Raw genomic sequence first — 6,258 nt, 5'->3', positions numbered from 1 at the left:
AAATAAACAGTTGAATAATAGTAAAAGCAACACAAGTTTATGTATTAAACCAACAGTTTTAAAAATTACTGGTAGTGTTACCCATTTTATAAACAAGCTCTTACATAGATGCCTTTATATTACAGTCTTATATATAAAGTACATATAAATGGCAAAAGTAGTATTTGATTAGGATAATGTTACTTTACAAATTCAGTTTTATAACATTCATTTGCTATGAAAGCAGTTCGTGAGAAGAGTGAGGCTGCTGATTCTCAAAAATTTGGAATCAGCTTAGGATTGGCCATTGCTCCCTTATATTAGCCAAGCATTCAGATGTTTCTGTTATTAATATTATAGAAAGTTCAAGTATATGCAGACATAGAAAGATACGTTTTATTAAGAATTTATATATAACCGAGTTAACCTGGTAACACAGATTATTGTGTTGGGTAATCTCTTGAATTTAGTTTTGTAAAACAGTTAAAATATTTTATAAAACCACAACAGGCAATATTATATGGCTTGCTCAGTTAAACAGATCACTGGAAGAGACTACGTGGCCTAGAAATAGATAAGGATATTTGAGACAAAGATGGTATTTCAGTTGGATGAGAAAACAATTTAATAAATAATACTAGCAGTTATAGCACATACAAAAGTAAATTTCAGATGAGTTAATGATTTAACTATAAAATATAAAAATTAGAAGTGTTACAGAATATTTATGTTAACTAAGGCTTGGGAAGACAGCAATTCCACAACTGTAATATAAAACAAATATATTTGAAATATAAGAATTTAAAAATCATATGTGAGAAAAAAATGGGTCCTAAACAAAAGTAAAAGACCTGCTATGTTGATGTGTAAGTTAGCTCTTAGTCTACAAACAAATTTCTTTTAAGTATTTGAAGTAAGAAGAGGTTTTTATACAAGAAATGAGATGTTCACTTAACTGTCAGAATGACTGAGGGAATGAGGAGAAATTATTGCTGGCTTTTAGAAAATCCAGTAGTGCAGGAATTTCAGGGAAAGCCCCTGCCAGTAATCTCTGCACAATGCAGGATGTCACCTGGAAGCCACTATACAGGCCATTTCTGCCATCTGTCAGCATGTTCAAATGAAATAAAGGCTACCTGCTTTCTTCACTCTTCTAGTTTCAGTGAGAGTGCCTCTGATTGCTGGAAGTTAAACCAGGATCCTGTTGACACAGGAATCTGGTCAATTGAGTTTCTAGTCTTTCAGCACCTTTGGAAGGGAGGTTTAGAAAAGCAAAAATGGTGCTGAGTATTCGTACTCTGCTGACAGGAGTTATGATCTTTTTTGCAAAGCAATATAGACACACATGTTATGTAGAAATTTTGCAACTCAGAAATTGCAGTTGAGAAATACATCCTTTGGAATAAAGCCACTAATCTATATAAAAACATTTGCAAATTTGGCTAAATGTTCACCCAGTTCCAGTTTGGGCACACAGGAAGGCTGCATCTTCCAGCCTCCCTTGCAGTTAGGTTGGGGCCTCTGATTGGGTTGTAGCCAGTGGAATCTGGGGCAGACATGTCCCAAACCACATCCAGTCTTTGTCATAAACCTTTCCTTGTCTTCCAAGCTTTCTCTCATGTTGACTGCTGGAAACGAAGAGATCTGAGATAGTGAACCCATAAGATGGATCCCCTGAATCAAGACTGGAGGCACACTCGTCATGGTAACAGCCTGACTTGCACCAGGCAGGGATGGCAGCTAGAAACAAACTCTTGTTGTGGTAAGCTGGTGAGATTTTTAGAGTGTTTGTTACAATAGCAAGTGAGCATAAACTTGAATAACAAGATATTTGTATGAAGATTTTTATTGTAACATTTCCTCAAGCAGTACAAAGCAAAGTAAAGGAAGCAGCGGCTGTCTATAATAAAGAATTGAATAAATGGTTGAATAAGTTCACTGTATCTCTGCTATAGCATATCACTCACTTGTCATTATCAATATGTGTTGACAATACACCTGGTGTTAACACATAACAGTTATTTCATAAAACCACGTAAAATGTACTCAATATATATTTGAATTCTTAATGGAAAATTAGGAAAATCAAGGAGTTTACCGGATTGTAAGCATTGATGGAGAGAGAATATGAAGAGGGAGAGGAAGAGCAATTAAAAAATTATTTTTAAGTTCATATTGTATTATTAAAAAATACCATTTTATAAAAAAGACTTCCCTGGCAGTCCAGTGGTTAAGACTCCACACTCCCCATGCATAGGGTGTAAGTTCCATCCCTGGTTGAGGACCTAAGATCCAGCATGCTACATGGTGTGGCCAAAAAATAAAGACTGAAAAAAATTGTTAAAATACTCGATAAAAATGTTGGTTTTTATGTATGCTTCTGAAAAGTCCTTACAGTTCTTTTTATGGTATAATGTATCTTTAACAAATGTGTAGTGCATCCCCAAACCAGGATAGACAAACCTGAAATACATCAAACAGGCCTTCCTATAGAAATGGTGACCCCAGCTGGGGTCTGACATTCTGGCTGGCACCACTGCAGGAAACTTCATTTCTGCCTCTTACCTTTGTTTCCTCTTTGGACCCTCCCTGCTGGGAGTTTTCAGTCCACTTCACACCCTGTCAGCATACCCGCAGGTGTGTAACGTGAATCCACTTTCTTGGTCCTCTGCTTGGTAGCACACTAGTGTGAGGAGCCCAGGTCTACTGCCTGCGGCTGCCTACCCTTGTACTCAGACCCCACCAGCATGAAGGGTTAGCTGACTGGTCTTTCGTGGCTTACCAGCTGCCCACAGATGTACTCTGTTACCCACCCTTTGCGAAGTAGCACACTAAAGATTGTAGGATTACGAGAAGGCAAAGCCCTTTTCTGTCCCTACTGTCCTTTCGGGTACCAACTTCATTTTGTTGTTCAGTTGCTCAGTTGTGTCCAGCCTTGTGACCCCTTGCAACTGCAGTGCACTAGGCTTCTCTGTCCTTTACTATCTACTGGAGTTTGTTCAAACTCACGTCTATTGAGTCATGATGCCATCCAACCATCTCATCCTCTGTTACCCCCTTCTGCTGCCCTCAGTCTTTCTCAGCATCAGGGTCTTTTCCAACGAGTTGGCTCTTCGCAACAGGTGGCTAAAGGGTTGTAGCTTCAGCTGCAGCATCAGTCCTTCCAATGAATATTCAAGCAACTTCACTGTACCCGCCTGCCCCCTGCTCCCCCAAAATCAGAATAGAAACCTGCCTGCCCAATCTGAGTTAAAACCATATACCTGAATTCCCAGACTGTGCTTAGAATCTTTCCATCGCCCACCAACTCGAGTTTAACATCTTCACTCTTCTCTCCCACCCTCATTCTTGGTGTTTCAAGTTATGTGCAAAGAGGCCCAGAGTAGGCCTCTAATCCAAACACTGGGTGATGAATTTGATGAGAATAAATTTAAATTGCATGTTTAAATTTATCTATTGAATTTCAAAGGCAAGTTTTTTTTTTTTTTCCCCATAGTACAGTTTTTACACTTTTCATTGAAAACATCCATTTTGCTTATTATGATTTTAAGGAGCTTCAGTGGTTAGCCTGGGAATTAACCACTGTTTGTAACAACATTTCTGTGGGAAAATGGGTTTCAAGTTTGAAACACTTGACTTAAATGTAAACTTTTGGAAAATCCCTCATTCTCCAGTTAGAAAATGTATAAATGATCATTTAGTTTCCAAAGAGAAACAGATTATCCCCAAGCTCATTAAGTAAAACCCAAATATTTTCATTTCGTCTTTCATTTCTACTGAGACAGGTTAACATACACACCAGATTTATGTGAGCAGAAGACAAGATAGTTGAAACTTCCAACATGCTTGTGCTTTGTTTTTAAAGGTGCTTAAGCAGAATTATCTTTTCAAATAATTTTTAAATTTTATTTTTTTATTAAATTTTAGAAAAATTGCAAAGATAGTACAGAGAGTTCCCATATACTTCACACCATTTCCCTTAATATCTTATATTCAGTTCAGTTCAGTAGCTCATTAGACTCTGCGACCCCACGGACTGCAGCACTCCGGGCTTTCCTGTCCATTACCAACTCCTGGAGCTTGCCCAAACTCATGTTCATCGAGTCAATGATGCCATCCAACCGTATCGTCCTCTGTTGTCCCCTTCTGCCTTCAGTCTTTCCCTGCATCAGGATCTTTTCCAATGAGTTAGTACTTTGCATCAGGTGGCCAAAGTACTGGAGCTTCAGCTTCAGCATCAGTCCTTCCAATGAATATTCAGGACTGATTTCTTTTAGGATTGACTGGTTTGATCGCCTTGCAGTCCAAAGGAAGCCCTAATATCTTATATTAGTGTGGTACATTTGTTACAATTGATGAACCAGTGTTGATTCATTAGGTTTCCTTGGTTTATACCTAATATATTTTTCTACTCCAGTATCCTGTATAGGACAGGATATTACATTTAGTCATCACTTCTCCTTAAGCTTGTCTGTAACAGTGTTGCAGATTTCCCTTGTTTTTGTTGACCTTGGCAGTTTTGAGGAGTACTCAACCTGGTCAGGGCTTCCCTGGTGGTTCAGTGGTAATGAACCTGCCTTCCAGTGCAGGAGACATGAATTCCATCCCTGGGTCGGGAAGATCCCCTGGAGAAGGAAATGGCAACCTACTCTAGTATTCTTGCCTGGGAAAACCAATGGACAGAGGAGCCTGACAGGCTACAGTCCATAGGGTCACAAAAAGTTGGACATGACTTAGTGACTAAACAACAACATATGTTTATGTTTACAACATAAAAACAAAGGGAATGAAAACCAAAAGCAGGGTCAGTGATTCCCTCTAGTTTTCAAGCTAGAAGATAGAGGCAGGGGAGAAGGAAATGGCAACCCACTCCAGTGTTCTTGCCTGGAGAATCCCAGGGACGGGTGAGCCTGGTGGGCTGCGGTCTATGGGGTCACACAGAGTCGGACACGACTGAAGTGACTTAGCAGCAGCAGCAGACGAGGAACCAAAGTAGATGTAAACTGGTCATGTCTAGTTAGTTGTTCAGGTTGGGAAGTAAGTTCATGGTCTTTATTATGTCATTAAGTAAATACATAAGTTAAAATTTTTTAAAAAGAGAGCTACATTTAGAACAATGATGAAAGTGTGCCACAAAGCAAGAACTGCAATTAAATGATTAATCCAGTATTCAAGTCTGCTTCTGAAGTAATAGCAAGCAAACAAACAAGAAGTAAACATGATACACAGCATTTTCTAGATAATATAGGTGGGTCTATTAGCCCAACATCTCAAGAAAATCAATTCAATAATCTTGCCTTAGGAGGAATGATTCATGCTGACCAAATTCAGTGAAGATGGGCATATAACTCAAAATATTTATTAATTTACACTGAAAATATAATGGCGAAGTAGTCTGTAATATTCATTCACCAAATTTTTTAAATTATTTATTTCTCTTTGGTTGTACTGGGTCTTTGCTGCTGCATGCGAGATTTCTCTAGTGGAGAGCAGGGACTCCTCTTGCACTATGGTGCACAGGCTTCTCATCGCGGTGCCTTTTTGTGGATCATGGGCTGTAAGTGTGCAGGTTCAGTAGTGGTGGCACACGGGCTTAGTTGCTCTTCAGCACATGGAATCATCCAGGACCAGGGATTGAACTTGTGTCCCCTGCACTGGCAGGTGGATTCCTTTCCACTTTACCACCAGGGAAGTCCTCATTCAACAAACGTTGCTTGAATATTAGCAAACTCACACTTTGCTAATCACTTGGCGTATAGTGGTACACAGACAATTTTCACGAAGTTTATAATCTATTGGGGGAGTCAGATAGTTAATAACTAATAACAAACATTAATGGGTCAGCCTCTTACACAGTGTGGTAGAGTGGAGAATTTATTATCTGTTCTTTAAAACTGAAGAAACTGAGATAGTTTTGTGACCTTGGGCAGGAGGTCTTCATAATTCCTTCCTGGCAGGATTTCATCACTGCTGTGGATAAGGAGAGCTGTGTCTCCCATTCATCTTTCAAATAAGTAAGTAGGCAAGCAAGTAAGAGGGAGTTTGTTCCTTATGTTTTCCTGTCTCTGTCCCACCAGTGTGTGTTGGGTGTGGATGGGGCTGGGCAGATATATTGGCTTTTGGTTCGTACACGGGTCTGTATTTGGATATGATGGAGACAACTTTGCAGCTGTAGTGAATCTGCACTGGGATAAAGTTTTGTGGGTTTTTTTTTTTTTTTGTCAATTTTCTGCTTTATTTGCCCTTATATGGGCAGTAAGTGGCAGGGTTTTTATTTTC

At 39.1% G+C, this 6,258-nt stretch overlaps 1 protein-coding gene and 1 long non-coding RNA gene across 4 annotated transcripts in view; both read left to right on the top strand.

The window, feature by feature from the left end:
- Positions 1–6,258, top strand: part of TBC1D4 (TBC1 domain family, member 4) — a 263,231-nt gene that overhangs the window by 20,441 nt on the left and 236,532 nt on the right. The gene's annotated exons all lie outside the window — the stretch shown is intronic.
- LOC104988365 overlaps positions 7–6,258 on the top strand; it is a 12,118-nt gene continuing 5,866 nt past the window's right edge. For both annotated transcript variants that reach the window (XR_825228.1, XR_825227.1), the window contains exons 1-2: positions 7–1,741; positions 5,910–5,993. This is a non-coding gene — a long non-coding RNA (uncharacterized LOC104988365). The remainder of the gene's footprint in view (positions 1,742–5,909; positions 5,994–6,258) is intronic.

Source organism: Bison bison, unplaced genomic scaffold, assembly GCF_000754665.1.
Source record: "Bison bison bison isolate TAMUID 2011002044 unplaced genomic scaffold, Bison_UMD1.0 scf7180017864128, whole genome shotgun sequence".
Classification (NCBI taxonomy): domain Eukaryota; kingdom Metazoa; phylum Chordata; class Mammalia; order Artiodactyla; family Bovidae; genus Bison; species Bison bison.
Note: the sequence above shows the minus strand (reverse complement) of the source record. Positions and strands in the feature narration are given on the sequence as shown.